We start from the raw sequence: 20,710 nt of genomic DNA, 5'->3' as shown, positions 1-20,710 counted from the left end.
TTCCCTCTATTACGGCGGTGGCAACGGGCCCTTAAGTGTACTCAGAAAAAGTCCAAAAGCCTAAACAAGACACGCTTCTTAAAAAATAATTACTCTTTTCCTGACTTGTCTAGATCAGGCAGGACATGTCCAGACTACAAACCATTCCTAGCCACCTGCTCTCTGAAACACTTCCTGGGTGTAGAAATTGTCTCAATGTTTACATATAGTTTGAGTTTTTGCCGTTTAACTCTGTGACTTGATGAGGATTGCATAACGAGAAGTGAACATTTACTTAACTAAAGCAAATGGGAATCATGCAAAATCTCATGACGCTGCAAGCAGGATTCGAACCTACGCGGGGAAACCCAATTGGATTTCAAGTCCAACACCTTAACCACTCGGCCATCGCAGCTGCGTGAGTATGATGTCACTGTTGTCGTATACGAGCCATGCGCTGCTCACATCAGGCCGAGACCTAAAAATTAAAGTAACGGAAGGACGGGGCACGTACCAGCAGTGCCCTGTTGCCCTCACTTATTTCGCATTCTTTGATACAATTAATAAAAAATAGCAACACGCATCACTCAAAGTGAGTGACAGGGCACAGATGAGCAGTAATCAATCACTGCACATTCCTACCCTCTTTTCCCTATATTACGGCGCTGGGAACGGGCACTTAAGAGTACTCAGAAAGAGTCCAAATGCCTAAACAAGACACGCTACATAAAAAAATTACTCTTTTTGTGACTCGTCAAGATCAGGCAGGACAGGTCCAGACTACGAACCCTTCCAAACCACCTGCTCTCTTAAACACTTCCTGAGTGTTGAAATTGTCTTAATGTTTACATTTAGTTTGAATTTTTGCTGTTTAACTCTGTGACTTGATGAGGATTGACTAACGAGAAGTGAAAATTTCCTTAACAAACCAAATGGTGTTCATGCAAAATCATACATCGCTGCAAGCAGGATTCGAACCACCGCAGGGAAACCCCATTGGATTTCGATTCCAACGCCTTAACCACTCAGCCATCACAGCTCCATGAGAATGATGTCACTGTTGTCATATATGAGCCATGCGCTGCTCACGTCAGGCCAAGACCTAAAAAATAAAGTAACATAAGGACGGGGCAGGAACCAGCAGTGCCCTGTTGCCCTCACTTATTTCACATGCTTTCATACAATTAATAAAAATAGCAACACGTATAACTCAAAGTGAGTGACAGGGCACAGATGAGCGGTAATCATTCACTGTGCATTTCTACCCTCTTTTCCCTCTATTACGGCGGTGGCAACGGGCCCTTAAGTGTACTCAGAAAAAGTCCAAAAGCCGAAACAAGACACGCTTCATAAAAAAAAATTACTCTTTTCCTGAATTGTCTAGATCAGGCAGGACAGGTCCAGACTACACACCCTTCCTAGCCACCTGCTCTCTAAAACACTTCCTGGGTGTAGAAATTGTCTCAAAGTTTACATCTAGTTTGAGTTTTTGCCGTTTAACTCTGTGACTTGATGAGGATTGCATAACAAAAAGTGAACATTTACTTAACTAAACCAAATGGTGTTCATGCAAAATTTCATGACGCTGTAGGCAGGATTCGAACCTACGCGGGGAAACCCCATTGGATTTCAAGTCCAACGCCTTAACCACTCGGCCATCGCAGCTGCGTGAGTATGATGTCACTGTTGTCGTATACGAGCCATGCGCTGCTCACATCAGGCCGAGACCTACAAATTAAAGTAACGGAAGGACAGGGCACGTACCAGCAGTGCCCTGTCTCCCTCACTTATTTCGCATGCTTTCATACAATCAATAAAAATAGCAACACGCATCACTCAAAGTGAGTGACAGGGCACAGATGAGCAGTAATCAATCACTGCACATTTCTGCCCTCTTTTCCCTATATTACGGCTCTGGAATGGGCCCTTAAGTGTACTCAGAAAGAGTCCAAAAGCCTAAACAAGACACGCTACATAAAAAAATTACTCTTTTCGTGACTCGTCAAGATCAGGCAGGACAGGTCCAGACGACGAACCCTTCCGAGCCACCTGCTCTCTAAAACACTTCCTGAGTGTTGAAATTGTCTTAATGTTTACATTTAGTTTGAGTTTTTGCTGTTTAACTCTGTTACTTGATGAGGATTGCGTAACGAGAAGTGAACATTTCCTTATCAAACCAAAAGGTGTTCATGCAAAATCGCACGAGGCTGCAAGCAGGATTCGGACCTGTGCAGGGAAACCCCATTGATTTCGAGTCCAACGCCTTAACCACTCGGCCATCGCAGCTCCATGTTGACGTATACGAGCTATGCACTGCTCACATCAGACCGAGACCTAAAAAATAGAGCAACGGAAGGACGGGGCAGGTACCAGCAGTGCCCTGTTGCCCTCACTTATTTCGCATGCTTTCATACAATTAATAAAAATAGCAACACGTATCACTCAAAGTGAGTGACAGGGCACAGATGAGCGGTAATCAATCACGGCACATTCCTACCCTCTTTTCCCTATATTACGGCGCTGGGAATGGGCACTTAAGAGTACTCAGAAAGAGTCCAAATGCCTAAACAAGACACGCTACATAAAAAAATTACTCTTTTTGTGACTCGTCAAGATCAGGCAGGACAGGTCCAGACTACGAACCCTTCCGAGCCACCTGCTCTCTAAAACACTTCCTGAGTGTTGAAATTGTCTTAAAGTTTACATTTAGTTTGAGTTTTTGCTGTTTAACTCTGTTACTTGATGAGGATTGAGTAACGAGAAGTGAACATTTCCTTATCAAACCAAATGGTGTTCATGCAAAATCGCACGAGGCTGCAAGCAGGATTCGGACCTGCGTAGGGAAACCCCATTGATTTCGAGTCCAACGCCTTAACCACTCGGCCATTGCAGCTCCATGTTGTCGTATACGAGCCATTCGCTGCTCACGTCAGACCGAGACCTAAAAAATAAAGTAACCGAACGAAGGGGCAGGTACCAGCAGTGCTCTGTTGCCCTCACTTATTTCGCTTGCTTTCATACAATTAATAAAAATAGCAACACGCATCACTCAAAGTGAGTGAAAGGGCACAGATGAGCGGTAATCAATCACTGCACATTTCTGCCCTCTTTTCCCTGTATTACGGCGCTGGGACTGGGCCCTTAAGAGTACTCAGAAAGAGTCCAAAAGCCTAAACAAGATACGCTACATGAAAAAATTACTCTTTTTGTGACTCGTCAAGATCAGGCAGGACAGGTCCAGACTACGAACCCTTCTGAACCACCTGCTCTCTAAAACACTTCCTGAGTGTTGAAATTGTCTTAATGTTTACATTTAGTTTGAATTATTGCTGTTTAACTCTGTGACTTGATGAGGATTGACTAACGAGAAGTGAAAATTTCCTTAACAAACCAAATTGTGTTCATGCAAAATCGTACGTCGCTGCAAGCAGGATTCGAAACTGCGCAGGGAAACACCATTGTATTTCGAGTCCATCGCCTTAACCACTCGGCCATCGCAGCTCCATGAGTATGATGTCACTGTTGTCGTATATGAGCCATTCGCTGCTCACGTCAGACCGAGACCTAAAAAATAAAGTAACCAAAGGAAGGGGCAGGTACCAGCAGTGCTCTGTTGCCCTCACTTATTTCGCTTGCTTTCATACAATTAATAAAAATAGCAACACGTATCCCTCAAAGTGAGTGACAGGGCACAGATGAGCAGTAATCAATCACTGCGCATTTCTACCCTCTTTTCCCTATATTACAGCGCTGGGACCGGGCCCTTAAGTGTACTCAGAAAGAGTCCAAAAGCCTAAACAAGACACTCTACATAAAAAAATGACTCTTTTCGTGACTCGTCAAGATCAAGCAGGACAGGTCCAGACTACGAACCCTTTAAACCACCTGCTCTCTAAAACACTTCCGGAGGGTTGAAATTGTCTTAATGTTTACATTTAGTTTGAGTTTTTGCTGTTTAATTCTGTGACTTGATGAGGATTGCATAACGAGAAGTGAACATTTACTTAACTAAACCAAATGGTGTTCATGCAAAATCTCATGACACTGCAAGCAGGACTCGAACCAATGCGGTGAAACCCCATTGGATTTCTAGTCCAACACCTTACCCACTCGGCCATTGCAGCGGCATGTGTATGATGTCACTGTTGTCGTATACGAGCCATGCGCTGCTCATGTCAGGCCGAGACCTAAAAATTAAAGTAACGGAAGGACGGGGCATGTACCAGCAGTGCCCTGTCTCCCTCACTTATTTCGCATGCTTTCATACAATTAATAAAAATAGCAACACGCATCACTCAAAGTGAGTGACAGGGCACAGATGAGCAGTAATCAATCACTGTGCATTTCTGCCCTCTTTTCCCTATATTACGGCTCTGGAATGGGCCCTTAAGTGTACTCAGAAAGAGTCCAAAAGCCTAAACAAGATACGCTACATAACAAAATTACTCTTTTCGTGACTCGTCAAGATCAGGCAGGATAGGTCCAGACTACGAACCCTTCCGAGCCACCTGCTCTCTAAAACACTTCCTGAGTGTTGAAATTGTCTTAATGTTTACATTTAGTTTGAGTTTTTGCTGTTTAACTCTGTTACTTGATGAGGATTGCTTAATGAGAAGTGAACATTTCCTTATCAAACCAAATGGTGTTCATGCAAAATCGCACGAGGCTGCAAGCAGGATTCGGACCTGTGCAGGGAAACCCCATTGATTTCGAGTCCAACGCCTTAACCACTCGGCCATCGCAGCTCCATGTTGTCGTATACGAGCTATGCACTGCTCACGTCAGACCGAGACATAAAAAATAGAGCAACGGAACGACGGGGCAGGTACCAGCAGTGCCCTGTTGCCCTCACTTATTTCGCATGCTTTCATACAATTAATAAAAATAGCAACACGTATCACTCAAAGTGAGTGACAGGGCACAGATGAGCGGTAATTAATCACTGCACATTCCTACCCTCTTTTCCCTATATTACGGCGCTGGGAATGGGCACTTAAGAGTACTCAGAAAGAGTCCAAATGCCTAAACAAGACACGCTACATAAAAAAATTACTCTTTTTGTGACTCGTCAAGATCAGGCAGGACAGGTCCAGACTACGAACCCTTCCAAACCACCTGCTCTCTTAAACACTTCCTGAGTGTTGAAATTGTCTTAATGTTTACATTTAGTTTGAATTTTTGCTGTTTAACTCTGTGACTTGATGAGGATTGACTAACGAGAAGTGAAAATTTCCTTAAAAACCAAATGGTGTTGATGCAAAATCGGACGTCGCTGCAAGCAGGATTGGAACCTGCGCAGGGAAACCCCATTGGATTTCGAGTCCAATGCCTTAACCACTCGGCCATCGCAGCTCCATGAGTATGATGTCACTGTTGTCGTATATCAGCCATTTGCTGCTCACGTCAGACCGAGACCTAAAAAATAAAGTAACCGAAGGAAGGGGCAGGTACCAGCAGTACTCTGTTGCCCTCACTTATTTCGCTTGCTTTCATACAATTAATAAAAATAGCAACACGTATCACTCAAAGTGAGTGACAGGGCACAGATGAGCAGTAATCAATCACTGCGCATTTCTACCCTCTTTTCCCTATATTACGGCGCTGGGACCGGGCCCTTAAGTGTACTCAGAAAGAGTCCAAAAGCCTAAACAAGAAACTCTACGTAAAAAAATTACTCTTTTCGTGACTCGTCAAGATCAAGCAGGACAGGTCCAGACTACGAACCCTTCGAACCACCTGCTCTCTAAAACACTTCCGGAGTGTTGAAATTGTCTTAATGTTTACATTTAGTTTGAGTTTTTGCTGTTTAATTCTGTGACTTGATGAGGACTGCGTAACAAGAAGTGAACATTTCCTTAACAAACCAAATGGTGTTCATGCAAAATCGCCCGATGCTGCAAGCAGGATGCGAACCTGCGCAGGGAAACCCCATTGAATTTGGTGTCCAACGCCTTAACCACTCGTCCATCGCAGCTCCATGAGTATGACGTCACTGTTGTCGTATATGAGCCATGCGCTGCTCACATCAGGCCGAGACCTAAAAAATAAAGTAACAAAAGGACGGGGCAGGAACCAGCAGTGCCCTGTTGCCCTCACTTATTTCACATGCTTTCATACAATTAATAAAAATAGCAACACGTATCACTCAAAGTGAGTGACAGGGCACAGATGAGCGGTAATCATTCACTGTGCATTTCTACCCTCTTTTCCCTCTATTACGGCGGTGGCAACGGGCCCTTAAGTGTACTCAGAAAAAGTCCAAAAGCCTAAACAAGACACGCTTCATAAAAAAAAATTACTCTTTTCCTGACTTGTCTAGATCAGGCAGGACAGGTCCAGACTACAAACCATTCCTAGCCACCTGCTCTCTGAAACACTTCCTGGGAGTAGAAATTGTCTCAATGTTTACATCTAGTTTGAGTTTTTGCCGTTTAACTCTGTGACTTGATGAGGACTGCATAACGAGAAGTGAAAATTTACTTAACTAAACCAAATGGTGTTCATGCAAAATCTCATGACGCTGCAAGCAGGATTCGAACCTACGCAGGGAAACCCCATTGGATTTCAAGCCCAACGCCTTAACCACTCAGCCATCGCAGCTGTGTGAAAATGACATCACTGTTGTTGTATACGAGCCATGCGCTGCTCACATCAGGCCGAGACCTAAAAATTAAAGTAACGGAAGGACGGGGCACGTACCAGCAGTGCCCTGTCTCCCTCACTTATTTCGCATGCTTTCATACAATTAATAAAAATAGCAACACGCATCACTCAAAGTGAGTGACAGGGCACAGATGAGCAGTAATCAATCACTGCACATTTCTGCCCTCTTTTCCCTATATTACGGCTCTGGAATGGGCCCTTAAGTGTACTCAGAAAGAGTCCCAAAGCCTATACAAGACACGCTACATAAAAAAATTACTCTTTTCGTGACTCGTCAAGATCAGGCAGGACAGGTCTAGACTACGAACCCTTCCGAGCCACCTGCTCTCTAAAACACTTCCTGAGTGTTGAAATTGTCTTAATGTTTACATTTAGTTTGAGTTTTTGCTGTTTAACTCTGTTACTTGATGAGGATTGCGTAACGAGAAGTGAACATTTCCTTATCAAACCAGATGGTGTTCATGCAAAATCGCACGAGGCTGCAAGCAGGATTCGGACCTGTGCAGGGAAACCCCATTGATTTCGAGTCCAAAGCCTTAACCACTCGGCCATCGCAGCTCCATGTTGTCGTATACGAGCTATGCACTGCTCACGTCAGACCGAGACCTAAAAAATAGAGCAACGGAAGGACGGGGCAGGTACCAGCAGTGCCCTGTTGCCCTCACTTATTTCGCATGCTTTCATACAATTAATAAAAATAGCAACACGTATCACTCAAAGTGAGTGACAGGGCACGGATGAGCGGTAATCAATCACTGCACATTCCTACCCTCTTTTCCCTATATTACGGTGCTGGGAATGGGCACTTAAGAGTACTCAGAAAGAGTCCAAATGCCTAAACAAGACACGCTACATAAAAAAATTACTTTTTTTGTGACTCGTCAAGATCAGGCAGGACAGGTCCAGACGACGAACCCTTCCAAACCACCTGCTCTCTTAAACACTTCCTGAGTGTTGAAATTGTCTTAATGTTTACATTTAGTTTGTACTTTTGCTGTTTAACTCTGTGACTTGATGAGGATTGACTAACGAGAAGTGAAAATTTCCTTAACAAACCAAATGGTGTTCATGCAAAATCATATGTCGCTGCAAGCAGGATTCGAACCTGCGCAGGGAAACCCCATTGGATTTCGAGTCCAACGCCTTAACCACTCGGCCATCGCAGCTCCATGAGTATGATGTCACTGTTGTCGTATATGAGCCATTCGCTGCTCACGTCAGACCGAGACCTAAAAAATAAAGTAACATAAGGACGGGGCAGGAACCAGCAGTGCCCTGTTGCCCTCACTTATTTCACATGCTTTCATACAATTAATAAAAATAGCAACACGTATCACTCAAAGTGAGTGACAGGGCACAGATGAGCGGTAATCATTCACTGTGCATTTCTACCCTCTTTTCCCTCTATTACGGCGGTGGCAACGGGCCCTTAAGTGTACTCAGAAAAAGTCCAAAAGCCGAAACAAGACACGCTTCATAAAAAAAATTACTCTTTTCCTGAATTGTCTAGATCAGGCAGGACAGGTCCAGACTACACACCCTTCCTAGCCACCTGCTCTCTAAAACACTTCCTGGGTGTAGAAATTGTCTCAAAGTTTACATCTAGTTTGAGTTTTTGCCGTTTAACTCTGTGACTTGATGAGGATTGCATAACGAGAAGTGAACATTTACTTAACTAAACCAAATGGTGTTCATGCAAAATTTCATGACGCTGCAGGCAGGATTCGAACCTACGCGGGAAAACCCCATTGGATTTCAAGTCCAACGCCTTAACCACTCGGCCATCGCAGCTGCGTGAGTATGATGTCACTGTTGTCGTATACGAGCCATGCGCTGCTCACATCAGGCCGAGACCTACAAATTAAAGTAACGGAAGGACAGGGCACGTACCAGCAGTGCCCTGTCTCCCTCACTTATTTCGCATGCTTTCATACAATCAATAAAAATAGCAACACGCATCACTCAACGTGAGTGACAGGGCACAGATGAGCAGTAATCAATCACTGCACATTTCTGCCCTCTTTTCCCTATATTACGGCTCTGGAATGGGCCCTTAAGTGTACTCATAAAGAGTCCAAAAGCCTAAACAAGACACGCTACATAAAAAAATTACTCTTTTCGTGACTCGTCAAGATCAGGCAGGACAGGTCCAGACTACGAACCCTTCCGAGCCACCTGCTCTCTAAAACACTTCCTGAGTGTTGAAATTGTCTTAATGTTTACATTTAGTTTGAGTTTTTGCTGTTTAACTCTGTTACTTGATGAGGATTGCGTAACGAGAAGTGAACATTTCCTTATCAAACCAAAAGGTGTTCATGCAAAATCGCACGAGGCTGCAAGGAGGATTCGGACCTGTGCAGGGAAACCCCATTGATTTCGAGTCCAACGCCTTAACCACTCGGCCATCGCAGCTCCATGTTGTCGTATACGAGCTATGCACTGCTCACATCAGACCGAGACCTAAAAAATAGAGCAACGGAAGGACGGGGCAGGTACCAGCAGTGCCCTGTTGCCCTCACTTATTTCGCATGCTTTCATACAATTAATAAAAATAGCAACACGTATCACTCAAAGTGAGTGACAGGGCACGGATGAGCGGTAATCAATCACTGCACATTCCTACCCTCTTTTCCCTATATTACGGTGCTGGGAATGGGCACTTAAGAGTACTCAGAAAGAGTCCAAATGCCTAAACAAGACACGCTACATAAAAAAATTACTTTTTTTGTGACTCGTCAAGATCAGGCAGGACAGGTCCAGACGACGAACCCTTCCAAACCACCTGCTCTCTTAAACACTTCCTGAGTGTTGAAATTGTCTTAATGTTTACATTTAGTTTGTACTTTTGCTGTTTAACTCTGTGACTTGATGAGGATTGACTAACGAGAAGTGAAAATTTCCTTAACAAACCAAATGGTGTTCATGCAAAATCATATGTCGCTGCAAGCAGGATTCGAACCTGCGCAGGGAAACCCCATTGGATTTCGAGTCCAACGCCTTAACCACTCGGCCATCGCAGCTCCATGAGTATGATGTCACTGTTGTCGTATATGAGCCATTCGCTGCTCACGTCAGACCGAGACCTAAAAAATAAAGTAACATAAGGACGGGGCAGGAACCAGCAGTGCCCTGTTGCCCTCACTTATTTCACATGCTTTCATACAATTAATAAAAATAGCAACACGTATCACTCAAAGTGAGTGACAGGGCACAGATGAGCGGTAATCATTCACTGTGCATTTCTACCCTCTTTTCCCTCTATTACGGCGGTGGCAACGGGCCCTTAAGTGTACTCAGAAAAAGTCCAAAAGCCGAAACAAGACACGCTTCATAAAAAAAATTACTCTTTTCCTGAATTGTCTAGATCAGGCAGGACAGGTCCAGACTACACACCCTTCCTAGCCACCTGCTCTCTAAAACACTTCCTGGGTGTAGAAATTGTCTCAAAGTTTACATCTAGTTTGAGTTTTTGCCGTTTAACTCTGTGACTTGATGAGGATTGCATAACGAGAAGTGAACATTTACTTAACTAAACCAAATGGTGTTCATGCAAAATTTCATGACGCTGCAGGCAGGATTCGAACCTACGCGGGAAAACCCCATTGGATTTCAAGTCCAACGCCTTAACCACTCGGCCATCGCAGCTGCGTGAGTATGATGTCACTGTTGTCGTATACGAGCCATGCGCTGCTCACATCAGGCCGAGACCTACAAATTAAAGTAACGGAAGGACAGGGCACGTACCAGCAGTGCCCTGTCTCCCTCACTTATTTCGCATGCTTTCATACAATCAATAAAAATAGCAACACGCATCACTCAACGTGAGTGACAGGGCACAGATGAGCAGTAATCAATCACTGCACATTTCTGCCCTCTTTTCCCTATATTACGGCTCTGGAATGGGCCCTTAAGTGTACTCATAAAGAGTCCAAAAGCCTAAACAAGACACGCTACATAAAAAAATTACTCTTTTCGTGACTCGTCAAGATCAGGCAGGACAGGTCCAGACTACGAACCCTTCCGAGCCACCTGCTCTCTAAAACACTTCCTGAGTGTTGAAATTGTCTTAATGTTTACATTTAGTTTGAGTTTTTGCTGTTTAACTCTGTTACTTGATGAGGATTGCGTAACGAGAAGTGAACATTTCCTTATCAAACCAAAAGGTGTTCATGCAAAATCGCACGAGGCTGCAAGGAGGATTCGGACCTGTGCAGGGAAACCCCATTGATTTCGAGTCCAACGCCTTAACCACTCGGCCATCGCAGCTCCATGTTGTCGTATACGAGCTATGCACTGCTCACATCAGACCGAGACCTAAAAAATAGAGCAACGGAAGGACGGGGCAGGTACCAGCAGTGCCCTGTTGCCCTCACTTATTTCGCATGCTTTCATACAATTAATAAAAATAGCAACACGTATCACTCAAAGTGAGTGACAGGGCACAGATGAGCGGTAATCAATCACTGCACATTCCTACCCTCTTTTCCCTATATTACGGCGCTGGGAATGGGTACTTAAGAGTACTCAGAAAGAGTCCAAATGCCTAAACAAGACACGCTACATAAAAAAATTACTCTTTTTGTGACTCGTCAAGATCAGGCAGGACAGGTCTAGACTACGAACCCTTCCGAGCCACCTGCTCTCTAAAACACTTCCTGAGTGTTGAAATTGTCTTAAAGTTTACATTTAGTTTGAGTTTTTGCTGTTTAACTCTGTTACTTGATGAGGATTGAGTAACGAGAAGTGAACATTTCCTTATCAAACCAAATGGTGTTCATGCAAAATCGCACGAGGCTGCAAGCAGGATTCAGACCTGCGTAGGGAAACCCCATTGATTTCGAGTCCAACGCCTTAACCACTCGGCCATTGCAGCTCCATGTTGTCATATACGAGCCATTCGCTGCTCACGTCAGACCGAGACCTAAAAAATAAAGTAACCGAACGAAGGGGCAGGTACCAGCAGTGCTCTGTTGCTCTCACTTATTTCGCTTGCTTTCATACAATTAATAAAAATAGCAACACGCATCACTCAAAGTGAGTGAAAGGGCACAGATGAGCGGTAATCAATCACTGCACATTTCTGCCCTCTTTTCCCTGTATTACGGCGCTGGGACTGGGCCCTTAAGTGTACTCAGAAAGAGTCCAAAAGCCTAAACAAGACACTCTACATAAAAAAATGACTCTTTTCGTGACTCGTCAAGATCAAGCAGGACAGGTCCAGACTACGAACCCTTCCGAGCCACCTGCTCTCTAAAACACTTCCTGGGTGTGGAAATTGTCTCAATATTTACATCTAGTTTTTGTTTTTGCCGTTTAACTCCGTGACTTGATGAGGATTGCATAACAAGAAGTGAACATTTACTTAACTAAACCAAATGGCATTCATGCAAAATCTCACGATGCTGCAAGCAGGATTCGAACCTGCGCAGGGAAAGCCCATTGGATTTCAGGTCCAACGCCTTAACCACTCGGCCGTCTCAGGTCCATGAAAATGAAGTCACTGTTGTCGTATACGAGCCATGCGCTGCTCAAGTCAGACCGAGACCTAAAAAATAAAGCAACGGAAGGACGGGGCAGGTACCAGCAGTGCCCTGTTGTCCTCACTTATTTCGCATGCTTTGATACAATTAATAAAAATAGCAACACGCATCACTCAAAGTGAGTGACAGGGCACAGATGAGCAGTAATCAATCACTGCGCATTTCTACCCTCTTTTCCCTATATTACAGCGCTGGGACCGGGCCCTTAAGTGTACTCAGAAAGAGTCCAAAAGCCTAAACAAGACACTCTACATAAAAAAATGACTCTTTTCGTGACTCATCAAGATCAAGCAGGACAGGTCCAGACTACGAACCCTTTAACCCACCTGCTCTCTAAAACACTTCCGGAGTGTTGAAATTGTCTTAATGTTTTCATTTAGTTTGAGTATTTGCTGTTTAATTCTGTGACTTGATGAGGATTGCGTAACGAGAAGTGAACATTTCCTTAACGAACCAAATGGTGTTCATGCAAAATCGCCCGATGCTGCAAGCAGGATGCGAACCTGCGCAGGGAAACCCCATTGAATTTCGAGTCCAACGCCTTAACCACTCGGCCATCGCAGCTCCATGAGTATGACGTCACTGTTGTCGTATATGAGCCATGCGCTGCTCACGTCAGGCCGAGACCTAAAAAATAAAGTAACAAAAGGACGGGGCAGGAACCCGCAGTGCCCTGTTGCCCTCACTTATTTCACATGCTTTCATACAATTAATAAAAATAGCAACACGTATCACTCAAAGTGAGTGACAGGGCACAGATGAGCGGTAATCATTCACTGTGCATTTATACCTTCTTTTCCCTCTATTACGGCGGTGGCAACGGGCCCTTAAGTGTACTCAGAAAAAGTCCAAAAGCCTAACCAAGACACGCTTCATGAAAAAATATTACTCTTTTCGTGATTTGTCTAGATCAGGCAAACAGGTCCAGACTACGAACCCTTCCGAGCCACCTGCTCTGTAAAACACTTCCTGGGTGTAGAAATTGTCTCAATGTTTACATCTAGTTTGAGTTTTTGCCGTTTAACTCTGTGACTTGAAGAGGACTGCATAACGAGAAGTGAACATTTACTTAACTAAACCAAATGGTGCTAATGGAAAATCTCATGACACTGCAAGCAGGATTCGAACCAACGCGGTGAAACCCCATTGGATTTCTAGTCCAACACCTTACCCACTCGGCCATCGCAGCTGCATGTGTATGATGTCACTGTTGTCGTATACGAGCCATGCGCTGCTCATGTCAGGCCGAGACCTAAAAATTAAAGTAACGGAAGGACGGGGCATGTACCAGCAGTGCACTGTCTCCCTCACTTATTTCGCATGCTTTCATACAATTAATAAAAATAGCAACACGCATCACTCAAAGTGAGTGACAGGGCACAGATGAGCGGTAATCAGTCACTGCACATTTCTACCCTCTTTTCCCTATATTAAGGCGCTGGGAATGGGCCCTTATGAGTACTCAGAAAGAGTCCAAAAGCCTAAACAAGACACGCTACATGAAAAAATTACTCTTTATGTGACTCGTCAAGATCAGGCAGGACAGGTCCAGACTACGAACCCTTCTGAACCACCTGCTCTCTAAAACACTTCCTGAGTGTTGAAATTGTCTTAATGTTTACATTTAGTTTGAATTATTGCTGTTTAACTCTGTGACTTGATGAGGATTGACTAACGAGAAGTGAACATTTCCTTAACAAACCAAATGGTGTTCATGCAAAATCACGGGTCGCTGCAAGCAGGATTCGAACCTGTGCAGGGAAACCCCATTGGATTTTGAGTCCAACACCTTAACCACTCGCCCATCGCAGCTCCACGAGTATAATGTCACTGTTGTCGTATATGAGCCATGCGCTGCTCACGTCAGACCGAGACCTAAAAAACTAAAGTAACAGCAGGACGGGGCAGGTACCAGCAGTGCCCTGTTGCCCTCACTTATTTCGCATGCTTTGATACAATTAATAAAAATAGCAACACGCATCACTCAAAGTGAGTGACAGGGCACAGATGAGCAGTAATCAATCACTGCACATTCCTACCCTCTTTTCCCTATATTACGGCGCTGGGAATGGGCACTTAAGAGTACTCAGAAAGAGTCCAAATGCCTAAACAAGACACGCTACATAAAAAAATTACTCTTTTTGTGACTCGTCAAGATCAGGCAGGACAGGTCCAAACTACGAACCCTTCCAAACCACCTGCTCTCTTAAACACTTCCTGAGTGTTGAAATTGTCTTAATGTTTACATTTAGTTTGAATTTTTGCTGTTTAACTCTGTGACTTGATGAGGATTGACTAACGAGAAGTGAAAATTTCCTTAACAAACCAAATGGTGTTCATGCAAAATCATACGTGGCTGCAAGCAGTATTCGAACCTGCGCAGGGAAACCCCATTGGATTTCGATTCCAACGCCTTAACCACTCAGCCATCACAATGATGTCACTGTTGTCGTATATGAGCCATGCGCTGCTCACGTCAGGCCAAGACCTAAAAAATAAAGTAACATAAGGACGGGGCAGGAACCAGCAGTGCCCTGTTGCCCTCACTTATTTCACATGCTTTCATACAATTAATAAAAATAGCAACACGTATCACTCAAAGTGAGTGACAGGGCACAGATGAGCGGTAATCATTCACTGTGCATTTCTACCCTCTTTTCCCTCTATTACGGCGGTGGCAACGGGCCCTTAAGTGTACTCAGAAAAAGTCCAAAAGCCTAAACAAGACACGCTTCATAAAAAAAAATTACTCTTTTCCTGAATTGTCTAGATCAGGCAGGACAGGTCCAGACTACAAACCCTTCCTAGCCACCTGCTCTCTAAAACACTTCCTGGGTGTAGAAATTGTCTCAATGTTTACATCTAGTTTGAGTTTTTGCCGTTTAACTCAGTGACTTGATGAGGATTGCATAACGAGAAGTGAACATTTACTTAACTAAACCAAATGGTGTTCATGCAAAATCTCATGACGCTGCAAGCAGGATTCGAACCTACGCGGGGAAACCCCATTGGATTTTAAGTCCAACGCCTTAACCACTCGGCCATCACAGCTGCGTGAGTATGATGTCACTGTTGTCGTATACGAGCCATGCGCTGCTCACATCAGGCCGAGACCTACAAATTAAAGTAACGGAAGGACAGGGCACGTACCAGCAGTGCCCTGTCTCCCTCACTTATTTCGCATGCTTTCATACAATTAATAAAAATAGCAACACGCATCACTCAAAGTGAGTGACAGGGCACAGATGAGCAGTAATCAATCACTGCACATTTCTGCCCTCTTTTCCCTATATTACGGCTCTGGAATGGGCCCTTAAGTGTACTCAGAAAGAGTCCAAAAGCCTAAACAAGACACGCTACATAAAAAAATTACTCTTTTCGTGACTCGTCAAGATCAGGCAGGACAGGTCTAGACTACGAACCCTTCCGAGCCACCTGCTCTCTAAAACACTTCCTGAGTGTTGAAATTGTCTTAATGTTTACATTTAGTTTGAGTTTTTGCTGTTTAACTCTGTTACTTGATGAGGATTGAGTAACGAGAAGTGAACATTTCCTTATCAAACCAAATGGTGTTCATGCAAAATCGCACGAGGCTGCAAGCAGGATTCGGACCTGCGTAGGGAAACCCCATTGATTTCGAGTCCAACGCCTTAACCACTCGGCCATTGCAGCTCCATGTTGTCATATACGAGCCATTCGCTGCTCACGTCAGACCGAGACCTAAAAAATAAAGTAACCGAACGAAGGGGCAGGTACCAGCAGTGCTCTGTTGCCCTCACTTATTTCGCTTGCTTTCATACAATTAATAAAAATAGCAACACGCATCACTCAAAGTGAGTGAAAGGGCACAGATGAGCGGTAATCAATCACTGCACATTTCTGCCCTCTTTTCCCTGTATTACGGCGCTGGGACTGGGCCTTTAAGTGTACTCAGAAAGAGTCCAAAAGCCTAAACAAGACACTCTACATAAAAAAAATGACTCTTTTCGTGACTCGTCAAGATCAAGCAGGACAGGTCCAGACTACGAACCCTTCCGAGCCACCTGCTCTCTAAAACACTTCCTGGGTGTGGAAATTGTCTCAATATTTACATCTAGTTTTTGTTTTTGCCGTTTAACTCCGTGACTTGATGAGGATTGCATAACAAGAAGTGAACATTTACTTAACTAAACCAAATGGCATTCATGCAAAATCTCACGATGCTGCAAGCAGGATTCGAACCTGCGCAGGGAAACCCCATTGGATTTCAGGTCCAACGCCTTAACCACTCGGCCGTCTCAGGTCCATGAAAATGAAGTCACTGTTGTCGTATACGAGCCATGCGCTGCTCAAGTCAGACCGAGACCTAAAAAATAAAGCAACGGAAGGACGGGGCAGGTACCAGCAGTGCCCTGTTGTCCTCACTTATTTCGCATGCTTTGATACAATTAATAAAAATAGCAACACGCATCACTCAAAGTGAGTGACAGGGCACAGATGAGCAGTAATCAATCACTGCGCATTTCTACCCTCTTTTCCCTATATTACAGCGCTGGGACCGGGCCCTTAAGTGTACTCAGAAAGAGTCCAAAAGCCTAAACAAGACACTCTACATAAAAAAATGACTCTTTTCGTGACTCATCAAGATCAAGCAGGACAGGTCCAGACTACGAACCCTTTAACCCACCTGCTCTCTAAAACACTTCCGGAGTGTTGAAATTGTCTTAATGTTTTCATTTAGTTTGAGTATTTGCTGTTTAATTCTGTGACTTGATGAGGATTGCGTAACGAGAAGTGAACATTTCCTTAACGAACCAAATGGTGTTCATGCAAAATCGCCCGATGCTGCAAGCAGGATGCGAACCTGCGCAGGGAAACCCCATTGAATTTCGAGTCCAACGCCTTAACCACTCGGCCATCGCAGCTCCATGAGTATGACGTCACTGTTGTCGTATATGAGCCATGCGCTGCTCACGTCAGGCCGAGACCTAAAAAATAAAGTAACAAAAGGACGGGGCAGGAACCAGCAGTGCCCTGTTGCCCTCACTTATTTCACATGCTTTCATACAATTAATAAAAATAGCAACACGTATTACTCAAAGTGAGTGACAGGGCACAGATGAGCGGTAATCATTCACTGTGCATTTATACCTTCTTTTCCCTCTATTACGGCGGTGGCAACGGGCCCTTAAGTGTACTCAGAAAAAGTCCAAAAGCCTAACCAAGACACGCTTCATGAAAAAATATTACTCTTTTCGTGATTTGTCTAGATCAGGCAAACAGGTCCAGACTACGAACCCTTCCGAGCCACCTGCTCTGTAAAACACTTCCTGGGTGTAGAAATTGTCTCAATGTTTACATCTAGTTTGAGTTTTTGCCGTTTAACTCTGTGACTTGAAGAGGACTGCATAACGAGAAGTGAACATTTACTTAACTAAACCAAATGGTGCTAATGCAAAATCTCATGACACTGCAAGCAGGATTCGAACCAACGCGGTGAAACCCCATTGGATTTCTAGTCCAACACCTTACCCACTCGGCCATCGCAGCTGCATGTGTATGATGTCACTGTTGTCGTATACGAGCCATGCGCTGCTCATGTCAGGCCGAGACCTAAAAATTAAAGTAACGGAAGGACGGGGCATGTACCAGCAGTGCCCTGTCTCCCTCACTTATTTCGCATGCTTTCATACAATTAATAAAAATAGCAACACGCATCACTCAAAGTGAGTGACAGGGCACAGATGAGCGGTAATCAGTCACTGCACATTTCTACCCTCTTTTCCCTATATTAAGGCGCTGGGAATGGGCCCTTATGAGTACTCAGAAAGAGTCCAAAAGCCTAAACAAGACACGCTACATGAAAAAATTACTCTTTATGTGACTCGTCAAGATCAGGCAGGACAGGTCCAGACTACGAACCCTTCTGAACCACCTGCTCTCTAAAACACTTCCTGAGTGTTGAAATTGTCTTAATGTTTACATTTAGTTTGAATTATTGCTGTTTAACTCTGTGATTTGATGAGGATTGACTAACGAGAAGTGAACATTTCCTTAACAAACCAAATGGTGTTCATGCAAAATCACGAGTCGCTGCAAGCAGGATTCGAACCTGTGCAGGGAAACCCCATTGGATTTTGAGTCCAACACCTTAACCACTCGCCCATCGCAGCTCCACGAGTATAATGTCACTGTTGTCGTATATGAGCCATGCGCTGCTCACGTCAGACCGAGACCTAAAAAACTAAGGTAACAGCAGGACGGGGCAGGTACCAGCAGTGCCCTGTTGCCCTCACTTATTTCGCATGCTTTGATACAATTAATAAAAATAGCAACACGCATCACTCAAAGTGAGTGACAGGGCACAGATGAGCAGTAATCAATCACTGCACATTCCTACCCTCTTTTCCCTATATTACGGCGCTGGGAATGGGCACTTAAGAGTACTCAGAAAGAGTCCAAATGCCTAAACAAGACACGCTACATAAAAAAATTACTCTTTTTGTGACTCGTCAAGATCAGGCAGGACAGGTCCAAACTACGAACCCTTCCAAACCACCTGCTCTCTTAAACACTTCCTGAGTGATGAAATTGTCTTGATGTTTACATTTAGTTTGAATTTTTGCTGTTTAACTCTGTGACTTGATGAGGATTGACTAACGAGAAGTGAAAATTTCCTTAACAAACCAAATGGTGTTCATGCAAAATCATACGTGGCTGCAAGCAGTATTCGAACCTGCGCAGGGAAACCCCATTGGATTTCGATTCCAACGCCTTAACCACTCAGCCATCACAATGATGTCACTGTTGTCGTATATGAGCCATGCGCTGCTCACGTCAGGCCAAGACCTAAAAAATAAAGTAACATAAGGACGGGGCAGGAACCAGCAGTGCCCTGTTGCCCTCACTTATTTCACATGCTTTCATACAATTAATAAAAATAGCAACACGTATCACTCAAAGTGAGTGACAGGGCACAGATGAGCGGTAATCATTCACTGTGCATTTCTACCCTCTTTTCCCTCTATTACGGCGGTGGCAACGGGCCCTTAAGTGTACTCAGAAAAAGTCCAAAAGCCTAAACAAGACACGCTTCATAAAAAAAAATTACTCTTTTCCTGAATTGTCTAGATCAGGCAGGACAGGTCCAGACTACAAACCCTTCCTAGCCACCTGCTCTCTAAAACACTTCCTGGGTGTAGAAATTGTCTCAATGTTTACATCTAGTTTGAGTTTTTGCCGTTTAACTCAGTGACTTGATGAGGATTGCATAACGAGAAGTGAACATTTACTTAACTAAACCAAATGGTGTTCATGCAAAATCTCATGACGCTGCAAGCAGGATTCGAACCTACGCGGGGAAACCCCATTGGATTTTAAGTCCAACGCCTTAACCACTCGGCCATCACAGCTGCGTGAGTATGATGTCACTGTTGTCGTATACGAGCCATGCGCTGCTCACATCAGGCCGAGACCTACAAATTAAAGTAACGGAAGGACAGGGCACGTACCAGCAGTGCCCTGTCTCCCTCACTTATTTCGCATGCTTTCATACAATTAATAAAAATAGCAACACGCATCACTCAAAGTGAGTGACAGGGCACAGATGAGCAGTAATCAATCACTGCACATTTCTGCCCTCTTTTCCCTATATTACGGCTCTGGAATGGGCCCTTAAGTGTACTCAGAAAGAGTCCAAAAGCCTAAACAAGACACGCTACATAAAAAAATTACTCTTTTCGTGACTCGTCAAGATCAGGCAGGACAGGTCTAGACTACGAACCCTTCCGAGCCACCTGCTCTCTAAAACACTTCCTGAGTGTTGAAATTGTCTTAATGTTTACATTTAGTTTGAGTTTTTGCTGTTTAACTCTGTTACTTGATGAGGATTACGTAACGAGAAGTGAACATTTCCTTATCAAACCAAATGGTGTTCATGCAAAATCGCACGAGGCTGCAAGCAGGATTCGGACCTGTGCAGGGAAATCCCATTGATTTCGAGTCGAACGCCTTAACCACTCGGCCATCGCAGCTCCATGTTGTCGTATACGAGCTATGCACTGCTCACGTCAGACCGAGACCTAAAAAATAGAGCAACGGAAGGACGGGGCAGGTACCAGCAGTGCCCTGTTGCCCTCACTTATTTCGCATGCTTTCATACAATTAATAAAAATAGCAACACGTATCACTCAAAGTGAGTGACAGGGCACAGATGAGCGGTAATCAATCACTGCACATTCCTACCCTCTTTTCCCTATATTACGGCGCTGGGAATGGGCACTTAAGAGTACTCAGAAAGAGTCCAAATGCCTAAACAAGACACGCTACATAAAAAAATTACTTTTTTTGTGACTCGTCAAGATCAGGCAGGACAGGTCCAGACGACGAACCCTTCCAAACCACCTGCTCTCTTAAACACTTCCTGAGTGTTGAAATTGTCTTAATGTTTACATTTAGTTTGAATTTTTGCTGTTTAACTCTGTGACTTGATGAGGATTGACTAACGAGAAGTGAAAATTTCCTTAACAAACCAAATGGTGTTCATGCAA

At 44.2% G+C, this 20,710-nt stretch overlaps 24 non-coding genes across 24 annotated transcripts; all 24 read right to left on the bottom strand.

Moving 5' to 3' along the window:
* Positions 1-312: 312 nt before the first annotated feature.
* TRNAS-UGA (transfer RNA serine (anticodon UGA)) lies at positions 313-394 on the bottom strand. The gene has a single exon. It is a non-coding gene; the product is annotated as a tRNA-Ser (tRNA).
* A 542-nt stretch (positions 395-936) lies between these two features.
* On the bottom strand, positions 937-1,018 carry TRNAS-CGA (transfer RNA serine (anticodon CGA)). The gene has a single exon. It is a non-coding gene; the product is annotated as a tRNA-Ser (tRNA).
* Positions 1,019-1,562: 544 nt separating this feature from the next.
* Positions 1,563-1,644, bottom strand: TRNAS-UGA (transfer RNA serine (anticodon UGA)). The gene has a single exon. It is a non-coding gene; the product is annotated as a tRNA-Ser (tRNA).
* A 540-nt stretch (positions 1,645-2,184) lies between these two features.
* On the bottom strand, positions 2,185-2,265 carry TRNAS-CGA (transfer RNA serine (anticodon CGA)). The gene has a single exon. It is a non-coding gene; the product is annotated as a tRNA-Ser (tRNA).
* A 526-nt stretch (positions 2,266-2,791) lies between these two features.
* TRNAS-CGA (transfer RNA serine (anticodon CGA)) lies at positions 2,792-2,872 on the bottom strand. Its single transcript has one exon. It is a non-coding gene; the product is annotated as a tRNA-Ser (tRNA).
* Positions 2,873-3,398: 526 nt separating this feature from the next.
* TRNAS-CGA (transfer RNA serine (anticodon CGA)) lies at positions 3,399-3,480 on the bottom strand. The gene has a single exon. It is a non-coding gene; the product is annotated as a tRNA-Ser (tRNA).
* A 1,163-nt stretch (positions 3,481-4,643) lies between these two features.
* On the bottom strand, positions 4,644-4,724 carry TRNAS-CGA (transfer RNA serine (anticodon CGA)). Its single transcript has one exon. It is a non-coding gene; the product is annotated as a tRNA-Ser (tRNA).
* A 525-nt stretch (positions 4,725-5,249) lies between these two features.
* Positions 5,250-5,331, bottom strand: TRNAS-CGA (transfer RNA serine (anticodon CGA)). Its single transcript has one exon. It is a non-coding gene; the product is annotated as a tRNA-Ser (tRNA).
* Positions 5,332-6,497: 1,166 nt separating this feature from the next.
* Positions 6,498-6,579, bottom strand: TRNAS-UGA (transfer RNA serine (anticodon UGA)). The gene has a single exon. It is a non-coding gene; the product is annotated as a tRNA-Ser (tRNA).
* Positions 6,580-7,726: 1,147 nt separating this feature from the next.
* TRNAS-CGA (transfer RNA serine (anticodon CGA)) lies at positions 7,727-7,808 on the bottom strand. Its single transcript has one exon. It is a non-coding gene; the product is annotated as a tRNA-Ser (tRNA).
* A 543-nt stretch (positions 7,809-8,351) lies between these two features.
* On the bottom strand, positions 8,352-8,433 carry TRNAS-UGA (transfer RNA serine (anticodon UGA)). The gene has a single exon. It is a non-coding gene; the product is annotated as a tRNA-Ser (tRNA).
* A 1,147-nt stretch (positions 8,434-9,580) lies between these two features.
* On the bottom strand, positions 9,581-9,662 carry TRNAS-CGA (transfer RNA serine (anticodon CGA)). Its single transcript has one exon. It is a non-coding gene; the product is annotated as a tRNA-Ser (tRNA).
* Positions 9,663-10,205: 543 nt separating this feature from the next.
* On the bottom strand, positions 10,206-10,287 carry TRNAS-UGA (transfer RNA serine (anticodon UGA)). Its single transcript has one exon. It is a non-coding gene; the product is annotated as a tRNA-Ser (tRNA).
* Positions 10,288-12,042: 1,755 nt separating this feature from the next.
* Positions 12,043-12,121, bottom strand: TRNAS-UGA (transfer RNA serine (anticodon UGA)). Its single transcript has one exon. It is a non-coding gene; the product is annotated as a tRNA-Ser (tRNA).
* Positions 12,122-12,664: 543 nt separating this feature from the next.
* On the bottom strand, positions 12,665-12,746 carry TRNAS-CGA (transfer RNA serine (anticodon CGA)). Its single transcript has one exon. It is a non-coding gene; the product is annotated as a tRNA-Ser (tRNA).
* A 543-nt stretch (positions 12,747-13,289) lies between these two features.
* On the bottom strand, positions 13,290-13,371 carry TRNAS-AGA (transfer RNA serine (anticodon AGA)). The gene has a single exon. It is a non-coding gene; the product is annotated as a tRNA-Ser (tRNA).
* A 541-nt stretch (positions 13,372-13,912) lies between these two features.
* Positions 13,913-13,994, bottom strand: TRNAL-CAA (transfer RNA leucine (anticodon CAA)). Its single transcript has one exon. It is a non-coding gene; the product is annotated as a tRNA-Leu (tRNA).
* A 1,157-nt stretch (positions 13,995-15,151) lies between these two features.
* On the bottom strand, positions 15,152-15,233 carry TRNAL-UAA (transfer RNA leucine (anticodon UAA)). Its single transcript has one exon. It is a non-coding gene; the product is annotated as a tRNA-Leu (tRNA).
* Positions 15,234-15,773: 540 nt separating this feature from the next.
* On the bottom strand, positions 15,774-15,854 carry TRNAS-CGA (transfer RNA serine (anticodon CGA)). The gene has a single exon. It is a non-coding gene; the product is annotated as a tRNA-Ser (tRNA).
* A 528-nt stretch (positions 15,855-16,382) lies between these two features.
* Positions 16,383-16,461, bottom strand: TRNAS-UGA (transfer RNA serine (anticodon UGA)). The gene has a single exon. It is a non-coding gene; the product is annotated as a tRNA-Ser (tRNA).
* Positions 16,462-17,004: 543 nt separating this feature from the next.
* On the bottom strand, positions 17,005-17,086 carry TRNAS-CGA (transfer RNA serine (anticodon CGA)). Its single transcript has one exon. It is a non-coding gene; the product is annotated as a tRNA-Ser (tRNA).
* Positions 17,087-17,629: 543 nt separating this feature from the next.
* On the bottom strand, positions 17,630-17,711 carry TRNAS-AGA (transfer RNA serine (anticodon AGA)). The gene has a single exon. It is a non-coding gene; the product is annotated as a tRNA-Ser (tRNA).
* Positions 17,712-18,252: 541 nt separating this feature from the next.
* Positions 18,253-18,334, bottom strand: TRNAL-CAA (transfer RNA leucine (anticodon CAA)). The gene has a single exon. It is a non-coding gene; the product is annotated as a tRNA-Leu (tRNA).
* Positions 18,335-19,491: 1,157 nt separating this feature from the next.
* Positions 19,492-19,573, bottom strand: TRNAL-UAA (transfer RNA leucine (anticodon UAA)). The gene has a single exon. It is a non-coding gene; the product is annotated as a tRNA-Leu (tRNA).
* Between the last annotated feature and the right edge of the window lie 1,137 nt (positions 19,574-20,710).

The sequence above is a fragment of the Lissotriton helveticus genome, chromosome 11, assembly GCF_964261635.1.
Source record: "Lissotriton helveticus chromosome 11, aLisHel1.1, whole genome shotgun sequence".
NCBI lineage: Eukaryota > Metazoa > Chordata > Amphibia > Caudata > Salamandridae > Lissotriton > Lissotriton helveticus.
The sequence above is the reverse complement of the archived record's forward strand: the minus strand, read 5'-3'. Positions and strand labels throughout refer to the sequence as shown.